General features: G+C 46.3%; 1 pseudogene; it reads right to left on the reverse strand.

The window, feature by feature from the left end:
- Positions 1-287: 287 nt before the first annotated feature.
- On the reverse strand, positions 288-21609 carry LOC116836896 (chymotrypsin-like elastase family member 2A; annotated as a pseudogene).
- Positions 21610-27239: the final 5630 nt, after the last annotated feature.

Below are 27239 nucleotides of genomic sequence, written 5' to 3' on the forward strand. Positions count from 1 at the left end.
GATGTTTTCAGAGAACTATCCACAATGATTCCAAAATCCCTTTCTTGAGGGGTAACAGCTAATTTTATGTGTATGGTTGAGATTGTTTTCCAATGTGCATTACTTTGCATTTATCAACACTGATTATGGAATGCACAGTACTACAGGTTTTTAATTCATTGTTGCTTTATGATTATTGCAGCCAACCCAGTCTATTAGTGTGACCATAACAGAGAGAGAAATTTAATTAACAGGCATCTCTTTTCATTCAAACAGTAGTTCACATTCATATACAAACAGATCCTTCCTTAAGAGTCACCATCATTCTTCATAGTCTGAAAAACAGAGAAATGGATTCAGTACAGAATATATTCAGTTTTCTTACATTATTTTTAAATGACCAGATAGGCCATTCCTCAGCTGTGCCAGACCTCCATTCCGCACAGCTCAGGAGAGTGGGGGGCAAATGAGACTATATTCGATCCCTGGGATCTCCCCATATGGAGCTGGTGGGGCTGGTTCAACTCCTGGTGCAAATTAGAGCAGTTTTAGGGCTGTTCCACCTTCCAGGAATTGCCCCTGTACGGCATCACTGCAGCCATGCCCTCTTCACCACAGTCATGTCTTTGGCATGTCCCCTGTGCCAGAGGGTTGAGGGAAGCCAGAAGATGGCTAGCAATGCTAGTGTTATACCAGCAAGGGGTCTCCCATATTAGGGGAATTCCCAGCTGGCTGGATTCACCAGGCTTCCAACTGCAGCTGAAGCAGGGCTAAAAATCTGATAAGACGACAACAACTTTCCAAATATACAGAGTTCAGATTAGTCACGGGCACTTTCCAACTAAAGGGTAAGTTACTTCAGATGAATCCATTGGCTTTTGTCCTATCTCGTGTTGACTGTAATTGGTGTAGTGCAGATAAGACTCCATTAAATCCTCTGAAAGTTGGCTCCCCAAGGCCCATTTTTACTAGGTGAGGGATGCATTGGAGTGTAACTCTTCTGCCCCTCTGAGTTAGCAGCAACAAGGGCCGGGTTCAGTATCCAGGGGTTCCGTTTCAATAACAGTGCATAACCGGCTCGAGCCCCCACCCAGTGACCTGGGACACTTACATACCACACCCTCCTGGGCGCCTCTAGGAGGCAATACTTCCCCTCTCGCAAGCACGGAGTCTGAGTGTAGCAAAAAAATTTTAATAAAGGAAGGAATCAATGCGGCATCCCATTGGAGAAACACCACAAACAGAGTTATAACACAAACCATAAACAAAAACCCACCTTCAAGTACGTTTGGCAATGTCCTTTTCCCCTTAGGGTCTTAAGTCCAATCACCCCAAAGTCCAATAACCCAAAAGTCTCTGGTCAATGCCACCCCAGAATTCAAGAGTCTATTTGTAGAGGTCCCTCCCTCAGCCTGGGTGAAAGGGGCACCTTACGTGGTCCAGGGCCAACTGCCCTGCCTCTCCATGGGTTCTGCTTCCACCTTTTCCACGGACTGCTCCACTTTAGCAGCCGCTTCACTCTGCTCCTCCAGCCGTCTTCACAAACTACTCCACCCCACCAGCTGCTCTGCTCCACCAGCTGCCCCGTGAGCTGCTCCAGTTGTCCCTGCAAACTGCTCGGCTCTGCTCGCTCTGTGGGCCGCTCCACCCATCCCACAGCTACTCCGCTCTGCCAGCCACTCCGCTCCACCAGCTGTCCTGTGGTCCGCTCCAGCCATCCCCACAAACTGCTCCACTCCGCCTGCTGCTCGGTTCCGCAGCATAGCTTCAGGCTCCCCCACTAGTTAGCACAGTACTCAGTGCTCTCAGCTCAGTAATTTTAGCTCTTTTGTGATTTCAGCTCTTAGAGATCTTAGCACATAGTAGGGGAGCCCCAGTGCTAGTGCACCATTAGCCCAAAGTGAGTTCAGCTCAGTAACCTGTATCTAGATTCTTAAGGGAATAAAAAAAATCAACTCTGACGTTCCACAGTGGAGAGAGGAGGTGGAACTGGTGCTTCTGACTCCACAAGGAGACTGCACCACCAGGCACAGATACCTGTCCCCAGCCTCTCTCAATTCACTGGGTTTTGGAACCCATGTCCCTTGTCTAGCAAGTGTCATTTAATTTATATTGAGACATTTCTGTTATAAAGCAGTCTCGTAGTTCCTCATTCACATAATCAGGTGGCAACACTTAATTTATCCTGCCCCAATAATGAAGAAATTGGGGATCCCAGAAATGTCAAAATAATCATCCCCAGGCTCCTTGCTGGGTGTGCTTATGCAAATATTTGAGACTTCACATTCCCAACATTCTTTCCACACTTTCCCATAATTCACCACCAGATGTCAGGGTACAGCTCATCCTGACTCTGCTTACAGGAGAGACAGCCATTTCATGAAATAAACGGTTGTCCTGTTTTTATTCATAATGGTTTAGAACATCCATCTTGTTTCTATGGAAGTCTGGTACACAGCACATCTTACAAACATGATTGTACTACAGCATTTTCTGTGACCCCTGAAGCAGATGCCCCATTGTAGTACACAATGTTGTGAGGAGCATGGGATCTTTGGACATTTGCAAACCCCAGGCATTGACTGCACTGTGGGAATCAGCTGAACTGGGGCAACTGCAGCACTTGTAGACTGTATCTACAAATACACAACTATTGCCCCAGATTGGATTCAGAGATACAGAGAGACTGCATGGAATCCTGAGGAACACGAGTTAAAGATCTCTTCTCCAGATATTATAACCAACTGGTACAACTATGCTTGTCATAATCACCTGGGATGGCTCCTGTACGTGTGCACAAAGCATTGTACAGATGTCAGACTCAAAATATACCAGGTAATTCATAGGTCTTAAGGCAAAAAAAGGACCAGTATGATCAGCTAATCTAACCTCCTGCATGACACAGGCCACAGAATTACACCAATGGTTTGTTGCAGTGTCTTTTTGCCTTGTGTGGGTAAAGCCTAATTGATCAGATTTCATACCAAACAGGATTTGCCAGCCGTAAGTGTTGTACAGTAACTCCTTGCTTAACGTTGTAGTTATGTTCATGAAAAATGCTACTTTAAGCGAAATGATGTTAAGCAAATCCAATTTCCCCATAAGAATTAGTGTAAATAGGGGGGTTAGGTTCCAGGGAAATTTTTTTTTCACCAGACAGACTCATAGACTTTAAGGTCAGAAGGAACCATTATGATTATCTAGTCTGACCTCCTGCACAATGCAGGCCACAGAATCTCACCCACCCACTCCTCTAACAAACATACACAGTATAAGTTTTAAACAAAATTTAATGCTGTACACAGCAATGATGATTGTGAAGCTTGGTTGAGGTGGTGAAGTCAGAGGATGGAAGAGGGAGGGATATTTCCCAGGGAATGCCTTACTGCTAAATGATGAACTAGCACTCGGCTGAGCCCTCAAGGGTTAACATATTGCTGTTAATGTAGTCTCATACTCTACAAGGCAGCAGGAATGGAGGGAGGGGAGACAGCATGGCAGAGGGAAAGACACACACACACAGTGCATATGAGAGAGAGATGCACATTGCCACTTTAATGCCAACCCTACTCTAAGTACATTGCCTTTTTAAATAGATCAGCAACTGAGACAGTAACTGCTGTGGAAATGCAGTATAGGAGCCAGAGGCAGAAGAAGGGGGAAGGGAGCACCCTGAGATTAGCACCCCTCTTCCCCACCCCTTGCACAGCAAGCAGGAGGCTCCCAGGAGCAGCTCTAAGGCAGAGGGCAGGACCAGCACACAGCAGTAGGGGGAGGGACAGCTGACCTGGTTCCAAGCCCCCACCAGCTAGCTTCAAGGGGCTGCTCTTTCTGCAAGCAGTGGTCAAAACAGGCGGCTGCCAAACAACGTTATAAGGGACCACTGCGCAACTTTAAACGAGCATGTTCTCTAATTGATCAGCAACATAACAATATGTAGAGGAGCGGACTCACCCCTGCAGCACTTCCTGCTGGATTCTCAGGGAATTAGCTCTCTCCAGTTCTGGAGCACCCTTTGCAGGCTGGTGATCCACCTGTCCTCTGGCCCCCATCTCCCTCCCTGGACCCAGTGCCCTTTTACCTGTGGTTCTGCCCCCTGGCAGTAACTCCTCAGTCTTAGGGTTTCCGCTCCCCAGGGAACACCCACCCACTATTCCCACCTCACCTCAGTATAAGGCTACTGCCAGTCATCATCTAGCCCTGCACCCTGGGGCAGACTACAGTATCAGCCTACTCATCGCTGGCAAGGGGTGTTTGGACCTGCTGCCTTTGCCTACCCCTGGGCTGCCCTCTGCAACCCTCAGTACCCATTGGTCTTATGCTAGGCTGCAGCCTGGGGCTTTCCAGGCTGGAGCTCCACAGCTCCTCTGCCTTTCCCCAGCCCTGCTCCACTTAAGTACTTTGTCTCTAGCTCCCTGCAGCCAGGCTCTTCTCTTTCTACAGCCAGTGGGAGACTTCTGTCTGCCCCTGGCTTCTCTGCCTTTATAGGCCCAGCTAAGTCTGTTTGGGGCATGGCCCCAGCTGCAGCCCCTTCCCCCAATCAGCTCAGCCTAAAAGCTGCTTTCTCCTGCCACAATCCCCTCCCAGGGCTGTTTTTAACCCTTCAGGGCAGGAGTGGGGGTCCACCCCGCTACACAACATTAACTCCCAGTTCCCGGAACCCAATAGGTACACAACATTAACTGTGACAACTCTAAGTGAGGAGTTACTGTATTTCAATCCTAGTATTTCCAGACGGTGACTGCATTCATTCTCCTTCATTAGATTTATTTGAATGTGCCAAAAATAAGGCCAATGCATTTTGGATTTTAAACTTTCAAAGTTTCTTAATTCTGTTCTTAATGTAATAAATGAATGGACTGGGTCAAACTTATCTCTGCTATTACTCCATTAATTGCATGGGAGTAGCTCCAAGATGAATTTAAACCATTAACTTTGGAGGAACTTATGTTGTAGATCCAGTTGATGTATGCAGATACCCGTGTGAAGACTGTAGGCTTCTGATAGGCGTTGCAGTAGGGACAATCCCAAAACTAACAATCCCATGAATTTGCCAGCGACCATCCCTGTAACACTGCAAAGGGCTCCCTGAATCACCCTGCAATCAGTGCGGGGAGAAGTGACACACAGTTAGTTGCACCCAAATTTTCTTAGCAGTTTAGAGAATGGACTGGAAAAGGTGGTGACAGCTGATTAATTCATGAACATTCCATTCAATGGGCCCAATACTGTGATGTGCTGAGGACCTTTTGAGAGATGCTGAGTACTCACAATGCCTATTGAAATCAAGAGGAGCAAAGAGAGCTCAGCATCTCCCAGAAGGTACGTGACATATTGCAGAATCAGGCCCATAACTATTTGTTCTCTGAACTATTCCTGGGGGGATTCTGCACCAAAAAATTAAAATTATGTGCCAAAAAATTAAAACTGACTGAGAATGGGAACAGCTAACTAACCATAAGATCATCAACAATGTTACTATGCAGACAGGCTGCTACATTTTGGCCTCAGAGAATGAGATCAATTAACCATCAACAGCAACATTAACAAAATGTGTTGTTTTTTCACAAAAGCATTTTCTTTAACTTAAAAACAAATAATTTTCAGTAACATGATACAAATATTTAATTACGTGTTTTTTACAATTCTCAAGAAGTTACAGACATTTTACTAGGCAGGCAGGTTGCTACATTTCTGCCTCGGGGACAGAGCATTCCTCCTGCATAACAAAAAGACCTACCCTCCTCCACGCCCCTCGAGCCACAGTATCAAGAGAGAGGGACAGAGTCCCTCTCGCTTGCTGGCCAGCCCCACCCCCTGACGATGAGCAACGTCTCCCCCACAGGCACGCACACCCAGCCTCTCTCCCCCTGCATTGACTTGCGTCTCTAAGGCTGCTCCAAGCATGCTGGAACAGATGCGCTGCCTGGGCTGCTAGGGACGAGATGCATCTCCCCACAGATTTCTTTTGTGTTTTTCTATGCAGGGGCCACAGAAATATGTGGGCCAGAATTCTGTCAGGAGTACTGAACACACACACACACACGCACACGCACACACACATGCACACACACACACGCACACACACACACACACACACACACAGAGCAAGATAACTCTTTCTTCCCCCTCCCATTCAATATAATTGATATTTAAGGCACTTATCCACTGCCTATTGAAGTCCATAAAAAGACTCCTACTGAGTTCAATTAAAAGATTAGGCTCTAAATGAATCGGAACACTTTTCAGGTATTTGGACCCTGCAGGAAGCTTCAGCCTCTAGCAGCTTCCGTATTCAACCAGGAATGTTCTAATTCTTCCCAAGCAGAGACAAAGTCAAAGGATCACTGGAAGCGACAGCCCATGGATTTAAAGAGATAGCAGCACAAGAGAGGCTATAACTAAAACAACAGAAGAGAAAGACAAACAGACTATTGGCTCCTGCTGGGTCTTAAAGCCCTGGGTTTTCTCATAATGAATTAATACTGGAAACATAGTCAAAACCAAATGCATTACCCCTTGTTTTTAGGGTTTTGCACCATTTCCTTGACTTGACTGCACTGCTACAATGGAGGCCTGGGTCCCTGGTCTAGCACTAATTCCCAGGATCTGATCAATGGGGTGTGCTGGTGGGATGGCAAACCTCAACTCCCTCCCCCTGAGAACAGCTGGGGAGAAATATGTGCAATGATGTGCAGTAACTGAGATTCTTCAAGATGTGTGTCCCTACGGGTGCTCCACTTCAGGCGTCGATGTGTCCTGGTGCTGTTGATCTGAGATTTTTTGGTAGCAATGTCCACACAGGTCATGTGTGCACAATTGCTGCCTTGACTAGCATGCACAGAACCCGACCCCCTCAGTTCCTTCTCTACCATAGAGTCCTTACTGCAAACTGGAGTAGAGGGGAGGAGGTGGGTAGCGGAGCACACCCAGGGACACACATCTCAAAGAACCTCAGTTACTGCACAAGGTGAGTAACCTTCTCTTCGAGTGCTATCTCTGTGGTGCTCCACTTCAGATGAGTGTAGAGCAGCGCCCCTGTGCGGATGGAAGGGGCTTCAGAGTTGCGTTCATAGCGGAGGTTAGCACTGTTAGCCCTAGCACTGTGTCTGAGCTCAAACCTTAAGTAATTGCATAATGGTTCGTAAATACGTGTTCAGAGGCCCGGGTGGCTGCTCTGCATATGTGTATTATTGGTACATTATTTAAGAAAGCTATTGAGATAGATACTGATGTTGAATGGGCCCTGATCCCTGATGGGGATTCTGCTTTGAGTTGTTCATAACACATCTGGATATAGTTGGAGATCCATTTCGATAGTCTCTGTGTGGATATTACAGACCCCTTGGAATGCTCTGTCATTGAAGTGAAAAGCCTGGGGGATTTTCGGAAAGGTGTTGTTCTGTCCAGGTAGAATGCTAATGCACGTCAGATGTCTAACGTATGTTGGGCAGTCTCTTGTGTATTCACATGAGGTTTAGGGTAAAATGTAGGCAGGTGAATCAACTGATTCAGATGGAAAGAGGATGATATTTTTGGTATAAATTTTGGATATAGTCTCAATGTGACTTCGCCCTTGAAGAATATGGTGTACGGGGCATGAGCCACGAGAGCACCTATTTCATTTACTCATCATGCGGATGTAATTGTGATCAGGAATGCCACCTACACTGAAGTAGGGAGCAGGTGGCCAGTGGGTCGAATGGGGCTCTGGTAAGGCTTTTGAGCACCAGGTTTAAGGGATTAAGTGATTTGCTCAAGTCATACAGGAGCTCTACAGACCAGAAACTGAACCTATATGTCCTGAGTCCCAGTCAAGTATTTTCTACAAGGCCATCCTTAACCTCAGTGGGTGATGGATAGAATATGTACATAAACATTTGCAGAACTGGCCCCTAAGTAAGGACATCAGTATTCATTCCCATGCCAAAGTCATATTTCAAAAACAAATTACCCATTCCCAATATCAGTGGTATTCCAGTCTTCATGAATAAATATTTTGTCCACACTAACAGAATATTCAGTGCCATCCAATTCAAAGAGATTGTGTCGCCCAGAACCACTTGGTAATTTGCTGGTATTGGCCTGAAAATGAATTAAAAAATAATTACCATAAAGCATCTCCTCTGCTCCACATTGGTGCCTCTGTATGACAGCTTCTGCAGCAGTAGGATCTTTCTCCTGTTACAGTCATTTCTACAGCACCTTTCATCTGAGAACCTTCACAGTGCTTTACCAGACATACCTGTGAGCTAGGGAACTACTATCTGCATTTTACTATTTGGGAAACTGCAGCTCTTGTATCTGATCTCCATGTTCAACTGCTCATAACCTTTCCAAACCAGAAAAAACGGTTACCCACCTTTTAGTACCTGTTGTTCTTCGAGACATGTTGTTCATGTCCATTCAAAGTAGGTGTGTGCATGCTGCGTGCACGCCAGCTGGAAGATTTTCCCTTAGCAGCGTCCGTAGGGTCAGCCCGGGTGCCCCCTGGAGTGGCGCCACCACGGCACCCTATAAAGGGGCCCGCCAACTCTCCACCCCTTCAGTTCCTTCTTGCCAGCACTCCGACAGAGGGGCAGGAGGGTGGGTGTTGGAACGGGCATTAACAACACATCTCGAAGAACAACAGTTACTAAAAGGTGAGTAACCGTTTTTTCTTCTTCGACTGGTTGTTCATGTCCATTCAAAGTAGGTGACTCACAAGCCTAACCTTAGGAGGTGGGGTCGGAGATCACTGCTGATTGGAGAACTGCATGCCCAAAGGCTGCATCATCCCTCGCCTGGTGCATGATGGCATAGTGAGATGAAAACGTGTGGATGGAGGACCGCGTGGCCGCTCTACAAATTTCCTGAGTCGGAACCTCAGCCAGGAAAGCCGCAGAGGAGCCCTGCACCCTAGTGGAGTGGGCCGTGACCGGAGGGACAGGGGTCTTAGCTATGCGGTAGCGTTCCCAGATGCAGGTCGCGATCCACAAAGAGATTCTCTGAGAGGAGACTGGGAGCCCCTTCATCCTTTCTACCACTGCGACAAAGAGCTGGGTCGAGCATCTGAATGGCTTGGTACGCTCTATGTAAAAAGCCAAGGCCCTGCGGACATCCCGGGAGTGTAGCCTCCGCTCCTCGCTGGAGGCGTGTGGTTTCGGATAAAACACCAGGAGAAAGATATCTTGACCCATGTGGAACTGCGAAACGACCTTGGGTAGGAAAGCCGGATGAGGTCTAAGTTGGACCTTGTCCTTGTAGAAGACTCCGTACAGGGGGTTTGATGTTAATGCTTGAAGCTCCAACACCCATTGGGCTGAGGCGATTGCCACCAGGAAGGCGGTCTTATATGATAGGTACAGCAGGGAGGATGAAGCCAGAGGCTCAGAGGGTGGCTCCGAGAGGACGGAGAGGACCAGATTCAAGTCCCAAGCAGGGGTCGGCTGATGCACATGCGGGAAGAGCCTGTCCATACCCTTGAGGAAACGCCCAATTAGCGGATTCCCAAACACCGAGGCACCCCCCTCTCCCAGATGAAAAGCGGATATGGCCGCAAAGTAAACACAAATGGAGGAAAGGGAGAGGCCCAGTTGTCTTAGGTGAAGCAAATAGTCAAGGACAGTGGGAATTGGTACCCCCAGCGGGTCGTGACCTTGCTGACCCGACCATATGGAGAAGCGCTTCCATTTAGCCAGGTAGGTGGCCCTGGTGGATGGTTTCCTGCTACCTAACAGCCTGCCTGACTTGCTGGGAGCACTGCAACTCCACCAGGTTCAGCCATGGAGCATCCAGGCTGTGAGGTGAAGGGACTCGAGGTTCGGATGGTGGAGGGAGCCTCGGTCCTGCATGATCAGGTCTGGGAGTAGGGGCAGCGTCAGGGGCGCCTGAACTGACATGTGCAGGAGTGATGTGTACCAATGCTGGTGTGGCCATGCCGGAGCTATCAGGATTACCCTGGCGTGATCCCTGCGAATCTTTAAAAGCACCCTATGTATCAGGGAGATCGGAGGGAAGGCATATAGCAGACCGTCCTCCCACGTATGTAGGAAGGTGTCCAACAGAGACTCCCGACTGCGGCCCAGGAGGGAGCAAAACCGTAGGCACTTCCTGTTTTCCTTTAAGCAAACAGGTCTAACTGGGGAAAGCCGCAGAGCTGGAAGATTGAGCGCACCACATCCCATCGGAGGGACCACTCGTGACCCTGGAACGAGTGGCTGAGGGTGTCTGCCAAACCATTCTGCTCCCCCGGAAGATAGAATGCCATCAGGTGAGTGGCATTGTGAATGCAGAAATCCCACAGCGCGAGGGCTTCCCTGCAGAGGGGAGAGGAACGTGCACCCCCGTTTGTTGATATAAAAAACTGCCGCCGTGTTGTCCAAAAGGACTGAAATGCACCTGCCGGCCAGGTGAAACCGGAAGGTCAAACACGCCAGGCAGTCCGCTCTCAGCTCCCTGACATTGATATGCAACTCAAGGTCCTCCAACGACCACAAGCCCTGTGTCTTGAGGAGTCCCAGGTGCGCTCCCCAACCTCGATCCGAGGCCTCCATCACCAGGGAGAGGGAGGATTGTGGGGCAGCAAAGGGGACACCCACGCAGACTTCCTGAGGGTTAAGCCACCACCGTAGCGAGCTCAGCACCAAGTGGGGAACGGACACCACTGAGTCCAGGGGGTCCCTGACCGGGCGATAAACTGTCGCCAACCAGGACTGCAGCGGGCGAAGCCGGAGTCTGGCATGGATCACCACATAGGTGCATGCTGCCATGTGGCCCAACAGCCGGAGGCACACTCATGCCGTGGTAACCGGGATGCAGTGTAGTCCGAGGATGAGCTAGGAAATTGCTCAGAACCTGGACTCCGGCAGGTACGCTTTGGCATGGGTGGAGTTCAGAACCGCTCCTATGAACTCTATTCGTTGTGTCAGAGACAGGGTGGATTTGGCTTCGTTCAAAAAGGAGGCCAAGATCGAGAAAAGTCCGCCTGATGAACAACACCTGGGTCTCTATCTGGTCCTTGGAGTGGCCCTTTATGAGACAGTCGTCCAGGTAGGGGAATACCTGGATGACTCGCCTGCGCAGGAAGGCTGCCACTACCGCCATGCACTTCGTGAAGACCCTGGGAGCAGCCAACAGGCCGAACGGGAGCACCATGAATTGCAGATGGACGTCAGCCACGACCAATCTGAGGTACCGACCGTGCCATGGAATTATGGCAATGTGGAAATAGGCGTTCTTTAAGTCGAGGGCGGCATACCAATCTCTTGGATCCAGGGAGGAGATGATCGAGGACAGGGAGACCATGTGGAATTTGAGTTTTCACACAAACTTGTTCAGCCGCCGCAACTCTAGGATGGGTCTCAGGCCCTCTTTTGCCTTCGGTATTAGGAAATACCAAGAGTAGAAGCCTTTGCCCCTGAGCTCCTGCGGGACTTCCTCCACCGCACCTGCCTCCGTGAGGGACTTCACTTCTTGAATTAGAAGTTGCTCGTGAGAAGGGTCCCTGAAGAGGGACGGGGAGGGGGGTTGGTGGGGCAGAAGGGAGGAGAACTGGATAGAATATCCCCTCTCTACTGTGCGGAGTACCTATTTCTCCAACGTAATTTGGGACCAGGCACGGCAGAAGTGGGACAGACGTGACCCAAAGGTAGGGGTGGAAGTATCCAGAGTCTCTATCAGTAGGTCGACCTCAACTGTACCATCAAATAGGGGGTCTAGACCCAGATGGTGGTCTGGATTGGCTAGACGCCTGGCTAGAGGGGTGGCACTAGTGATGCCTCCTGCCATTTCTGCCCCGTTTGTGCCCCAGCTCCTGGCGAGTCTGTGGCTGGTACGGGCGAGGGGCCGCCTGCAGCCTAAATTTTCTGTGCTGGGTCACGGAGGTATGCAAGCCCAGAGAGCGAAGCATGGCCCTCGAGTCCTTTAAGCTATGGAGACGTTTGTCCGTTTTCTCCGAAAACAGCAACTGCCCTTCGAAGGGGAGGTCTTGAATCATCTGCTGGACCTCATAGGGCAGCCAATGAGGCTGATGTTTGCCATAGGGTGTGGGACGTATCTGCTATAGTCTTTATCAGCAGGAGGGCCACCCTGGATGGCCCTGAGGGGGCCAGAATGTCCACTACAGGGTCCGCGTCCACCTCGATCTCCTCTGCTTGGATTGCAAGGCTTTGAGCTGCTCGCCGAAGCAATTGTTGGAGGATTCGAGTGTCCTCTAGGGCCAGTGCCGCAGCCAAGCCCGAGACTGCCTCGTCCAGGGAGGACAACAAGGAGATTACATGGAGCGGCCCTTCCTCCGGTGCATGCGGCCCCTCGGGGTCCTGCAGCACACAGTATTGAGGTTGTGGTGCCGGTTCCGAGTCTAAATGCGGCACCGCAGCCAGTACTGGGGTTGCCAGTGAGTGACTTGATGTATCATGCGGTGCCGGCGGAGCCTGAACTGGAGCAGCAGCCTGCCTGGTTAGAGGGTGCTGAACTTGACAGTGGCACACCCCTGCCCAGCGACGGTGCCGGGAGGGGAGGCAGCTGCGTCGGGGCCACATTGAGGACACTGAAGCCGACTGTGACTGAGGGCCAAACACCTGGCCTACCGACTGATGGTAGGCCCAGGGAGTACAAAACGGCCACTGCGAGGGAGGCTGCCATTGTTGCTGCCACTGCGGGTAACATTGATGGCTCACCCCTGAAACCGATCTCCTGCTCCGCGACCGACTGGAGTGAAGGGAGTCTGCCTCTGAGTCTGAGGTCTCTGAGTATGAGGACCTGGGGGAAGCAGTGCCCAATGCCGAAGGAGAGCGGTGCAGAGGCGGCGGGGAGCCTCTCCTCTGGTCCGGTGCCACCTTCACAATGTGGTGCGGGGAGGGAGGCGACAGCATGGCTGGCTTGCCTCTAGACTGTACTGGTGGACGGACCACAGTAGGCAATTCCCTACGATGCAGGGAGGCCGGTGCCGGGAGGCCCATTAGGTCTGAGGCTGCCTCGAACACCTCCAGTGTTGATGGGTGACAAATGTCCCCGCTGAGGTCCGGGGAGTTAGGCTGGTCCAGCCTCGATCGCCATCTCTGTGGTGTGGGAGTAGACGGAACTGCGGAAGGCTGTAGCCCAGCCTGTCTGCTTACACCCGCAGACGGCGTTGGCCTCAGATCCTGGTGGGGTGACCGATCCCTCACTGGCTTCTTTCTCTTGGAGGGCACCAGAGAAGGTGAGCAGTGCCACACTGAGGCCGACTTCCTATGACCCGACTCCATCCAGTGCCGGGTTTTCGATGACCTGGGCTGGGCCCTAAGTCCTGATGTCGGTGCCGGGGCACTCTGCACCGAGGATAACATGCTGGGCCCCGCCTCGGCCGGTTCTGGGTCTGAGGGTGGTCGCAGGGCCACCTCCATCAGGAGGACTCTAAGTCTTTGAGCCCTGTCCTTAAGAGTTCGCAGGCGGAAGCCTCCACAGATAGAGCACTGGTCCTTTTGGTGACTCTCTCCGAGGCACCTCAAACACACAGAGTGCGAAGTATCAGAGGGATAGCCAGTCAGAGGGGTACAGCAGAGTGCGGGTCACTCTTGGGCACGAATTTCCTGCAGTCCTTGCAGAGCTTGAACACGGGGGACCCGGGCATGCCCCAGCAAGCAACGGAGACTCGGGGGGGGGGACCCCCCAACTACAAAAAACTATATACAAAGATCTATCTAACTAACTATAATATGACTGAATACATGGACTAAATAGTAAGAATAGGACACTGCCAACTTGCTACGCAAGAGAAGTTCCAGCTAGCCATCACCGGCGGTAAGAAGGAACTGAGGGGGTGGAGGGTCGGTGGGCCCCTTTATAGGGTGCCGTGGTGGTGCCACTCCAGGGGGCACCCAGGCCGACCCTACAGACGCTGCTAAGGGAAAATCTTCCAGCTGGTGTGCACGTGGCTTGCGCACACCTACTTTGAATGGACATGAACAACCACTCGAAGAAGAATCTGGAATTGTTCACATTCCATCTATACTTAAAGCTTTATATATAAAATTATGGAATATATATATGGAATGCTAAGGATGTGTTTATTATGGATACTTTATTTAAGGATACCTTTGCTAAGGGCATCTGTAGCTAAAGATATGTTTCTTCTTACTATTATAATGTATTTTTTACATGGTGTCAAAAATGCATGAGGAGCTTTGTGGATCATATAAGCAGATATGGCATGTAGAGGGGGTAAGCAGGGTTTCCTTCCTCACTCTGTCTTTGTGCAGGTTTATGCATATTTAGATTTATTTTCAATACTTACATGTATGCAAATTTATATGTTTTTGTATGCATTTATGTAAATTTGCAATCACCTGTTTTTTGCTTCCAGGAAGTTGGCAGAAATGGGTAAATATGTATCAGTCTTATAATATTTACCATAGGTCACAAACTAACTGTGGGTTAGTCACACTTGCTTGTCTCAGAGAATGAACATGTTGAAGACTGTAAGTATTTGAATGACCTGGTAGAAGCAGGGCCGGTGCAAGGAAGTTTCGCGCTCTAGGTGAAACTTGCACCTTGCGCCACCCCCTACCCAGCTAACCCCACCCATTAACACCCCCTGCCCAGGGAGCCCACCGCTCCCCCCACAGCCCCACCCCACAGCAGCTACCCCCCCGCAGCTAACCCTGCCCGCCACCCCTCCCACGGCAGCTAACCCCGCCCAGGAAGCCCCCCCTGCAGCAGCTAACCCCACCCAGGGAGCCCGCCCAGCTCGCCTCCACTCTGCCTCCTCTGCTGAGCATGCCGGTGCCGCTCTAATTCTCCTCCCCTCCCAGGCCTGCGGCACAGATTGGAGGAGAATTAGAGCGGGGGCTGTGTGGTCAGCAGAGGAGGCAGAGTGGAGGTGATCTGAGGCGGGGAGCAGTTCCCCTGTGCGCCCCCTCACCTCAGCTCCCCTCCACTCCACCTCCTTGCCTGAGTGGGCTTTTAGGCACCCACCTAGTTCGCCTAGTAGTTGCACTGGCCCTCGGTAGCAGTCCAGAGTGAGAAGCAGAACTGGGATGTGTAGCAACAGTTAAAAGTTTCATATTATTTTACTTACATTTGGAAGCAGTGGGCAGCAGTCATGACCCAGCTGGGACTAATAAGGGTGCCACCACAGATATGAGAAAAATATTCAGGATAATATGTATCGGCTATTTGGAGGGACACCTGTATCAAATGACAAAATATTTAACCTCAGCATTCCATTCCGGACTCTGCAGCAGTTTACAAGTGCTATTTTGATCAGTTACATACCCCGCAACCCACCCATGCCCTTGCTGGAGCTTGCTTTCTGTGTCTGCTTAATTGTCTGCTGCCCTTCGTCCAGTGGTAGAAAGTAAGTCTTCTCCAAGGCCTTGTCTAAACTAGGAGGAAAAGGTACTTTTTTAAATTGAGTTAGATCAATCAAGATGGCTTAACTCAATTGTTTACTTACCACAGATGTTGACCAAGTTTAACACCTTTAGGAGCTAACTTGATTGAAAGAAACACTTTTCCTACACTTTACACTTTACCTGGAAGCAAGGCCTGATTGAAGGTTCAGATTACCAGAGCAATACAACACTTAACCCTTTAGCATCTGAACACTTGATACTAGTATGCTACAGAAAGCCACTCCTTCAGGATTAGTGTGCAGGTGACATGTTGGGATGTGAAACATCTTTATCATTAATGTATGCAGAATCCATATGCTTGAGTATAATTTAACAGGTGTGAATCAAGTTTATGGGATTGGAAAAAACATTATTTAGGATGAAAATTCAAAGAAAAATGACATATGGGAGGACAACAGCTTCCATGTGGGGACTGGAATGGGAATCCCTCACATGGGTTGGCAGACACCCATCCATGACTTTAATCTCTTTGTTTGGGTACGTCTAAACTACCTGCCAGATTGGCGGGTAGTGATCGATCCCCGATCGCTCTGCTGTCGACTCCTGCATTCCACCTCGGCGAGAGGCGGACGCGAAGTCAATGGGGGAGCAGCGGCAGTCGACCCCGCGCCGTGAGGACGCGAGGTAATTTGACCTAAGATACATCGACTTCAGCTACGCTATTCTCATAGCTGAAGTTGCGTATCTTAGGTCGACCCCCCCACACCTCTTCCCCAGTGTAGACCCGTGTCTCATTTTGTCCAGCAATAAAATAAAGATATTACCTAGTGTGACAGACCCAAACCAATGGGGTACAGGAGTCTGGTAGAGGGCAAATATACTGGTCACTGGATGAATAGTTTTCTGTTCCCTGAGTGACCAGAGCAGGGGCTACACTAACGTAATCAGGAACCTTCGAGAATCAATTAAGGCAGACAGCCTGATTAGAATACCTGCAGCCAATCAAGGCAGGCTAATCAGGGCACCTGGGTTTAAAAAGGAGCTCACTCCAAACAGGCAGGGGGAAGCCAGAGGAGAAGTGGTGCGTGTGAGGAGCTGGGAGCAAAAGGCACAAGGAGCTGAGAGTGAGAGGGTGTGCTGCTGGAGGACTACAGAGTACAAGTGTTATCAGACACCAGGAGGAAGGTCCTGTGGTGAGGATAAAGAAGGTGTTTGGAGGAGGCCATGGGGAAGTAGCCCAGGGAGTTGTAGCTGTCACGCAGCTGTTACAGGAGGTACCATATAGACAGCTGCAATTCACAGGGCCATGGGCTGGAACCCGGAGTAGAGGGTGGGCCCGGGTTCCCTCCAAACTTCCCAACTCCTGATCAGACACAGGAGGAGTTGACCCAGACTGTGGGGAAGATCACTGAGGAGAGCAAATCTGCCAATAAGCACAGGACCCACCAAGGTAGAGGAGGAACTTTGTCACACTAGATAGAGACACCCTTAATGTAAAGATGTTGTGGCTAAATAGGCTTAGCTCTACTTAATTAGCCTGTAGGTAGCAGCATCTCCCTGAGCTTGTGCTGAAACCTGGCTACAAGTTAGCCCATGAAACTCCAGACTGTTGGCTAGCTCAGCCGTGTCTCTTACAAAGGATGCCACTGGGCAGGGCAGAGTTTTTAGAGTCACTACAGAAGGCCTGAACACCCCATCACAATAACCTTTAAACCAAAGATGGTCATTTGGGCTAGTCATTCACAAAGATGGATTACCAACAATTGTGGTTTTCCAGGGGGGAGGGGGGTTAAAATGAAAAAATTAAACATTAACAGTAACCCTTTAAATAATTTCAGTCAGATTAGGCTTTATGTTAACTAATATCAAACTTGCAAGCTGTTTTTGTTATACTACAGGTCAAATAACTAAGGTCCAGAGTAAAAAAATATCAGAAGATATTATGTAGAACATGTACAAAACAGCCCGATAAAGTGAATCATCAATAACTTGAGAGTGCAGTTTCCATTTAAAATTCATCGGTTTATTTAATATTAATATTAGAATAGTGTCTTGAGTGAAATCATAAGCCATAACATCATTTAGTAAGTGCTTATACCTTGCTTGGTATTTTCCTCGTATTTTTAAGGGAAGTTATTTGCCCAAATTTACTCTAACAGTGGGGATAATTTTTCTGTACATATATTTCTAAAATGTAGAATAATCCATGCTGTGTAAATGCGTAAGTCATAACACTCTTTAACCATTTAACATTCCCAGATTGTATTTTTATTTAAAAAGAGAATGAAAATCATTGCTTGCTGACACTTTTTGTTCCTAATTGTATCATTTTTACCGTGGAAATGTGTGATAAAATGTGTGTGGCCTCTATAATGCATTACAACATTTCCCGTTGTGGTTTTATGGTCTGACTAAATATTATCAATGACATTCGGATCTGAGATATCAGTGGTAGCAACCTAATCACTTAAAGTACTAGATACATTTGTACATAATGCCTATTATTTTTACTCCGAATTTATATAGCTTATCTTCTTCAAGACTGAGCCTCACGACACCAGAAGTTCTGTTTCAGCTGTATTTCTGTGATGACATTCTAAATTGGCTAGTTATATTAGTTACTGAATTAAGATAATAGATATAAAGCACTTTTAAACAGATTTCAGTATGCGCACACAGGGGTTTGTACTAGTTTAACTAAACTGATTTACAAACAGATTGTAGTAATGCAACTGATGCATGTAGCCCAGGGGTAGGCAACCTATGGCCCGCGTGCCGAGAGCTGATTTTCAGCGACACTCACATTGCCTGGGTCCTGGCCACCGGTCTGGGGGGCTCTGCATTTTAATTTAATTTTAAATGAAGCTTCTTAAACATTTTAAAACCCTTATTTACTTTACATACAACAAGAGTTAATTATATATTATAGACTTACAGAAAGAGACCTTCTAAAAACACTACAATGTATTACTGGCACGCGAAAGCTTAAATTAAAGTGAATAAATGAAGACTCGGCACAGCACTTCTGAAAAGTTGCTGACCCTTGATGTAGACAAAGGTGGGGAGTCACAGCCTTCTACTGAACAGAAATGTTTGTTAAAGAGAAATTAAGTTTGTTAAAATGCAGCTACATTCTGAAAAAGTGATTCTGTGAAAATGACATCAAAAGATTCCAGGCTTATTGTCTCTCAGTGGTTTTCATATTAAATAACTTAATTTACAAAGAACAAGATTTTCTTCTAAATGCTGGGCCTGTGAATTCAAGTGAGATCTTAAAGTCATGTTGGTTTCAATTGATTAATAGATTCCAAGGCTAGAAGGGTTCATTGTAATTATCTAGTCTGACCTCCTGCGTAATGCAAGCCAGAGAACTTTCTGGAAAACAGTTCCTAGAGCAGATCTTTTAGGAAAACATCCAATCTTGATTTTAAAATGGTCAGTGATGGAGAATCAACCATAACCCTTGTGAACTGTTCCAATGGTTAATTACCCTCCTTGTCAAAAATGTAAACCTTATTTCCACTCTGAATTTGTCCAGCTTCAGCAGATGACTGGTGCCCCCCCATGTAACCTCCCCATGTGACTCCTCCCCCCCCCCACACCTGTAGCCCACATTCTCCCCATCCTCTCCCCCCGACATTACTAGGCTCAATTTCTGGGGACAGGAACCGACTCTGAGCATGCTGGAGGGGCATGGGGGCTCCAGCTTGCTTGGCCACTGTCCCCAGAAGCTGAGCCTGGAAGAGGGGCAGCCTGCTGCTTCTGCAGCCAAGCACTCGCCCAGTCAGCCACTGCACTGCACCAGGCAGTGTCCCAAGCGCTGTGGCTGGAGGAGGCTCTGGCCCCACCCCTTTCTCTCCTCACCTGGCTGCTGGAGAGGCACCTGACCCTGCTGGAGGAGGGGCACTTGACCTTTCATGCCCCTTCCTCGAGTCCATCATTAAAAATTTATTCCACATGTAGATACTTACAGACTGTAATCAAGCCACCCTTTAACTGTCTCTTTGTTAAGATAAATATATAGAGCTTTTTGAGTCTATCACAGGAAAGCATGTTTTCTAATCCTTTAATCATTCTTGTAGCTCCTCTCTGAATCCTCGCCAGATTTAGCAACATATTTCGTGAATTGCAGCCATGCCCACACTAGGGGAAAAAGGTGCCTTTTAGCATGTGTTAGAATCCTAGTATAGACAAGACAGTAATAGTTTAATATGTGTTAGTGGAGTCTAGCGTTTAGGCTCCACCAGCTAACACCGACTACAATTTGCCTTTTCTATCCTCAGATTTCAACACGTTAACTAACATGAGTTAAAAATACACCTTTTCCCAGGTGGAGACAAAGCCTGAGAGTAATAAAAGATATTGGAACTTAGCTAACAATTCTGATGGCACATAAATCCAGAATCTTTATTAATCCACTTTACCATCTCTTTATTAATTCTCTGGTGCTAACTGGAATAAAAAAACTTAGCAAAAAAGTATTTTTGACAGTGAAGCAAGCAAAAATTATTTTGGAGATATACAAGAAGCAGACATGTCAGTAGGGAGATGCCATTTTTAATCTACTCACTCTTCTAATCAGAGTCATATTTAAAAAAAAAAAACAGGAAAAAAATCCCTTTCTAGGAAAATGCACCCTAGTCAAAGCAAATCTCCATTATTTTAGTTTCATATTATGGATTTTGGAGATACTGTTTTTCTAAATTCTTGGTACCAAACTACCACAAACAAAGAAGCTCCCTGATGATGTGGTCAAGGGATAGTTTGTGAACCACAGCTTCTGTTTCTTATTAATGTGCTGGACTGACAGATTTAAAGAAAGTTGTATGTTAGCTTTGACTAGCGCTAGAGAAAATTCATCCATATCTGCTATCTCATATTTCTGCTTTGCTGTCATGTTCTCAAATCTTTTTTTTTTTTAACTACGCAAAAGATTTCAAATAAAAATTTTACCTGCCACTTCCAGCTGTTTCACAGGGCCTCCTGTCCTCCAATTACTCGCTAGGTTAATATATCATTGTGAACCGCATGGCTCAGAGGGCTTCCAGAAATTGTTCCTAATCACAAAGAAATGAATGAATGCAGTTCATCATGTGGATCCTTAACCAGGATCAGTCAGTTTGGTTTAATGTCAGCTACAAACCTGTGCTGCCCACTGCAATCAAGTATGCAAGACTGAAAGCTCAGGTAACTTTTTTCAGTTATGAAATAAACTGGTTAAAACACAGTGGATTGTGATAACAGCAGGTTCTGTTCTTTGTTTCTCTTTCAGGTTCATACTGATTTTAAAACAGTGACTTTAAAAAAGGAAGCTATATTACTGCACCATGCAGAGCTTTCCTCAAAACACATAAACACATGCAGGAATTAACACTAGTAAATGGTTTTATTTTTGTATCCTTTTAAAGGAAACGTCTGGGCTAGCTGGTGGTAGGTTCAAGGCCTATTCCCTCAATTTGGGTTTACCTTCATTAAAATGGTGCAGTCCTGTCTAGTGTCTCTCTTGAACTTTGCATGATGGAAAATTTTAGGAAAACAATCCTAATTTAAACAGCCTTAGAGGCCCAGCCTCCTCATGCAATGTTAAACTATCTCTTTTTTACCAGTGGCTGCTGGATATCCCATTGCACTTTCTGGAATGAGCAGGGCATGTTTTTGGTGTCCTGAACAATCCTTCCTTCAGTAAAAACAGATCCTGAATATCTGCATGTAAGCTTTTGAGCTGTTCAGCTGCATAATCATTACAGTGCTGAAGCTTCCCTCAGTATTTGAAAAAACCCTTCATGGAATAACTTGCATCTATAAGGCACAGCGTAAAACCAAATTCTACTTTCTTCCAAATGAACTCGCCCATTATCAATGAGATATGCTGGAGTATGAATGTGAAAAAATATAATGAGATTTCTCACACACTGAAAATGTCTTAGTGTGGCACATCCCACTTGAATTCAATTCTATCATATCAACATTCTGTACAAGAGACTTGGTTTGATTCCCAGTCTCTCTTTCCCACACACCTCTGCAGCATAGTCCTGCAGTAGCAACATGCTCAGCCCTTGGGATGCAAGACTTCCTTTGCCTAAAGACAGATTTTTCTGTTGGGTAACCAGCCGGACAGATTCTGAGGGGATCCTTGTCTAGCCCAGCCCAGTTAAAATGTGACACTGATACAATAGTTGTAAATTATGAAGAAAAAACAAGATACTTTAAGGCTCCAGCAGTTGTTCTGCAAATCCAACCAACCTCCCTCTCCCAGCTCAAATCCTCTAAGTATAAACTTACCCAGGCAACTAAGAAGGACCAAATAGTGAATCATTTTTTCAAATGCACTGACAACACTTTCCCAGTGAAATACGTTTTATACTGAACCACCTGATAAGCGGTTCTGTTTGAACTAGTAAGTAATATTATTTATTTGTACTGTCTCACGATAACTCACTAGGCTGACCAGAAATGGTCTATGTATAGAGGGGGGGAAATGATAACCAATTAATGACCCAGCATAAGGTTACATAAACACCTCCACACCTGCAAAATTCCCAGGGACTTGAAAAAACAATGATATATTTAGTGGATACTCAAGTTATGAGCCCAGGGAAAAATTATGCCAACTTGTGCTAAACATTCCAGCATAGCATAATATTAAATATTTTATATTAGTAGATTACATATGGACATATATCTATCTCATAGAGGTGGAAGGGATCCTGAAAGGTCATCATGAGCTCAGTGGTTTAAGCACTAGTCTGCTAAACCCACAGTTGTGAGCTCAATCCTTGAGGAGGCAACTTAGGGATCTGGGGCAAAATCAGTACTTGGTCCTGCTAGTGAAGGCAGGAGGCTGGACTCAATGACCTTTCAGGGTCCCTTCCAGTTCTAGGAGATAGGTATGTCTCCAATTATTATAAATATTAATACCTTACCTGTATATATTACATTTAATTCCATACTCTTTGTAAATTAGCAGCCAAATTCTTCTCCCAGCCACATCTGGGCAACATAAATTAAGCCAATGGGTTTGCATTCATGTAAATGAGAGAACTTGGCTCTTTCACTGTTAATGGCACTTCACCCGCTGTTGAGATGCAGTCACCAACAGGCTGAATCTTAACAATTGTATAACAGCATGCATAAATACAACAGGTTAGTACAGGAAGTGAAGAACATAGGAATCGCCATCCAGGATCACACCAGAAGTTTGTTTAGTCTCATAACATCTCTGACAGTGGCCAGCACCAGATGTTTCAAAGGAAGCAGCAAGAAACCCCATAAATGGAATAACCTGCTCACAGGAAAGTTTCTTGCTAATCCCAATCGCTTAGTGGTTGTTTGGGGCCTTGAAGCATGAGGGTTTTTATCGCTTATAAATGATTTTACCCCATGTAATGTAGCTGTAGATGTTATCATAGAAGAATACTATTTCCATTAGAAACTGCAGTGGGGAGTTAAACAGGTGGAATGAAATCCCCTGGCCTGTGTTGTAAATACAGAGGGTTCAAAAGCAAAGTGTATCCAAACAGTTTCTCAAGGTCTCAAGGTCACTCAGATTTGAATTAATAGATCTATGAGCCTATTTTTCTAGTTTCATTTCAAATGTAACTGAAATCTCTTGTGAGCAGCCATTCTCACAGGATTTTAACGCAAGTCAGCTTCTCATAGGATTTCCACCAACCAGGATGGTAGAAATCTTGCAAGACCATATGGCCTCATGATAAGTCTGCCATTTTTGGTCCAGTTTGTTAGGTTTTGGTGGCAGCACATTTGAACCTTGGTCCTGTCACAGCCGTTCATTTGAATGCCATTCTAAACATCTCCTCGATTACACCTTGCCACATATTCTCCTAACAGTAAAGATGAATCCATCTAATTTTCTGGCATTTATAAAGGATCCATCTTGACCGTATTTCAGATTCAAGTCAGAGTAATTAGTATAAGACATTAGTTAAATGAGAACTAGGGCCTAGTCCTTGCAGAAGTGTCTAGTGGGAGACAGAGCAAGGAACCTGCCTCCCACATTGCATGTTCATGGAAGGGAAAATGGCAGTCCCTATACTTGAGGCGGGGGTGGGGGAAATGCTGGGACTCATCTGATGATGTACCCCTTAGGGTATACCTAGCTTCAAAGGGAATGAGGCAAGGGCAGCCTTTATCGTCCTGCGCTGGCCCACAAGAGAGAGAGACTCAGACTTTGTCTACACATCCCCGAAAGACAAAAGTTTTGTCAACAAAAAGTGCCGGTGTGAATATAGCTTTGTTGGCCAAAGCACTCTCCTGCCAACAAAGCTACCATTGCTCGTTGGGGGTGGCTGTTTTTTGTCGGTGGGAGAGCTCTCGCTTGCCAATAAACAGCGGCTACACTGCTCGCCTTTTAGCGGCACAGCTGTAGCGGCACAGCCATGTTGCTACAAGGTGCATAGTGTAGACAAAGCCTCAGACAGTGAGTAGCAGCCAACACGTTCCCTAGCCACACACAAGAGCTTGGAGTGTTACCCCTTGGGCGCTGCAACTCCTCACCCCTCTCTATTGAGGTCTGCCCCTTAAGAACCAGTTCCAGAACCCACTGCAGTAAACAGGAGTCTTTCCATTGACTCCACTGATCTCTGGATCAGGCCCTAAAGGCACAATCTAGCCCATAATAAAGTGTTAATGAAACAAATGCTGGAACATACCTATTGCTGTGTAAGTAGAATCCACTGATTCCTCTTGTCCCTATCCTGTCACCAGCACTGGCATATGCCAGCTGCTTTAGAAGAATCCTTTGAAGATTTCACTTTACACTTCAGCAGTGGGAGCTTCTCCCCTATAGAATAGTTCATTTTTAGTTTCTCTCTCTTTCTCAGTCAGAAAGAGACCTTCTGGCCAAATTAGTCTCTTCACAAACTTCCACTGAATTCATAGGCACTGGCTTTTGTTGTTGTTGCCGGTGGGTGCTTTTGAAGAGATGTGATGTGTGTGTGTGTGTGTGTGTGTGTGTGTTTGGGTGTGTGTGTGTGTGTGTGTGTGACCTCTGTAGTTTTGTGGGAGGCTATTTTCAGCATATTATCCCCACCTTTCATATTCTAGTATTGAATGTGTCATCATTGGAGCTGTTACTAATTTCAATAATGATCAATTGTTCTGAACTGACATACATTACTAGGGTTGTCAATTAATCAGTAACTACTCAATTAAAAAAATTAATCACGATTAGAAAAAGTAATTGCAACTTATCACGTTTTAATCGCACTGTTACAATGAAATACCAAGTGAAACGTGTTAAAATATTTCGATGTCTTTCTACATGTTCATATATAGATGATTCTTGTGTACTAAATGCAAACTGTATTTAATTTTTTATTAAAATATTTGCACCTGTAATATAAACAAAAGAAATAGTATTTCCAATTCACCTCATACAAGTACTGGCAGTGCAGTCTCTTTGTTGCTGAAAGCGCAACTTACAAATTACTACAATGTATATTTTTTGTTACTAACTGCACTCAAACAAAATAAATTGCATATTTTATTTTTGAAATGCACGGTTTTTTTGTACATAATTCTACATCTGTAAAATTCAACTTTCATGCTATAAGATATGCACTACAACTTGTATAGGTGAATTGAAGAATACTATTTCTTTCGGTTTTTTACAGTGCAAATACTCTGTAAGCAAACATAAAGTGAGCAACGTGTACACTTCGATGTCTGTTTGTAATTTGGTGTCATCTGCAACCTTTGCCACCTACTGGTTTATCCCCCTTTGGCAGATTCATATTACGAATATGTTGAAGCAAACTCTGGTCCCAGACAGTACAAGCCCCTCAGGAACACCATTCTTTACGTCTCTCCATTCGAATGGACCATTTAATTTCTATTTTTAACCAGAGTGGCCAGGGAATGCTCACGTCATCTAACATTCTCAATTTAGTTATAATGACAAGCCTTTGTTATCTTAATCCCTGTCCATCTGTTATAAGAAACAACTGGCCCCAAGGGCCGAAAATTGGTTAGCAGCACGAGAACTCATCACATACACACTCAAGCTCTAAGCTCCTGGCTGTCTGAGCACTCCCCTATCTGCACCCATCCACCACATGGGTGTCTGAGCCTGTGAGCACCCACAGAGTCAGCACCTGTCATGATATCTTCCCCAGCTAACCCTTAGTGTCCAAAGATGGGAGTAACGCTAGCATGAATTCCTCCTAAAGCTTAATTACCAGCTTGGAATCTGATAAGCTGCCACCAAATCAGGACCTTTGAGTGCCTGATGATAACTCTGGGTCTCCTTCGGTTCAATCCAAAACCTGTCACCCTGGGGCACCGCCAAGACACGCAGATCCCCTGGAGCTTGACACAAGGAAAAGTAACCCTCTTTCCTTTACCATTGCCTCTCCCAGACTTTCCCTCCCGGGTACCCTGGAAGATACTGTGATCGCAAACTCTTGAATCTTAACACACAGAGAATCCTCCCCCCCTTTTTTTCTCACCCAGAGGCAATTACAGGATTCAAAAGCTCCGTGACATCTAAAGCAAAGGAGGAACTTTACCTTTCCCCCTCCCCTTTCCTCTCTCCCAGAAGAGAGACAGAGATAAAATCAGAGAGCAGTTTTTCTCCCCAATTTCTCCCTTCTCTCCACAATTCCCTGGGAGCTGCAGACTCCTTCCTTTGCCTTACAAGGGAAAATTAATCAGATCTTTTACAAGAAAAGCTTTTAATAAAAAGAAAGAAAAAGTAACGAAATCTCTGTAATTTCAAGATGTAATATTAGCAGGGATCTTTTCCACTTATATAAACTGGAGAAAAAGCCTCCTCCACAGAAATACAATTTAAATTCTTCCAGCCAAATACAACATTACAAATCTTACCGCCATGATACTACAGTTGCAAATTAACAGAAAGCAATTCAAAGATATAACCGCCTTTCTCTACTCAATACTCACATTCTAATATTAAGCGACTGTAGCAGGCGAGATTGGCAAAGAAACCTGGTGCACGTCTAGTCCCTTTCAGGACTCGAGAAGAACAAAAGCACAACCAAAAACCACAAACAAAGGCTTCCCTCCACCGAGATTTGAAAGTATCTTGTTTCCTGATTGGTCCTCTGGTCAGGTGTTGCAGGTCACTGTTTGTTAACCCTTTACAGGTGAAAGAGACATTAACCCTTAGCTATCTGTTTATGACAGCACCTATGAATTAATTCATTGTTTTTGTTAGGCCTGGCAAGCTCACTTAGACCTTGGCTACACTGGCGCTTTACAGCAGTGTAACTTTCTCGCTCAGGGTGTGAAAAAAACACCCCCCTGAGGGCTGCAAGATACAGCGAAGTAAAGCGCCAATATAAACAGTGCCACAGCACTGGGACCACGGCTCCCAGCGCTGCAAGCTAATCCCCATCAGGATGTGGAGTATGTGCAGCGCTGGGAGAGCTCTCTCCCAGTGCTGGCGCTGCGACCACACTTGCACTTCAAAGCTTTGAAGTTTCAAGTGTAGTCATACCCTTAGTTTCTTTTGCTAATTTGAAAGGCTATTGCTTGTTCCCAGGGTTGAAAAATACTGTTGTTTGTATGTTTTGCTTCTGAACATCATAACATTTAGCTTGTTTGTCCATAATCTGTACTCTACAGTAATACACAGGGTATCATATTCATTTTGCAGCTGAATTGCTTTGATATAATGTTGTAACACCAAAGGAGAAATAAATTACACCGATGATGAACTACAGCTGTTTTAAGCATTCCTCTGCTTTAGCTGTTTTAGGCTAGAGCTCTTGAAGGACTGTCTGATTTCTGTTCCATACTGCACTTACTGGCGTTGTGAAAAAAATGAATCTTGAGGAGGTATCTGAATAAAGAGAGGAGGTGGAGCTAATGCACTAGGAAATTTGCTCCATGCACAGGGAGTTTGTGATGCATGGCTAGAAAGGGTTAAACATCCTGCAAAATAAATAACCCTCAAAAGACATGTGG

This window comes from Chelonoidis abingdonii, chromosome 2 (assembly GCF_003597395.2).
Source record: "Chelonoidis abingdonii isolate Lonesome George chromosome 2, CheloAbing_2.0, whole genome shotgun sequence".
Lineage (NCBI taxonomy): Eukaryota > Metazoa > Chordata > Testudines > Testudinidae > Chelonoidis > Chelonoidis abingdonii.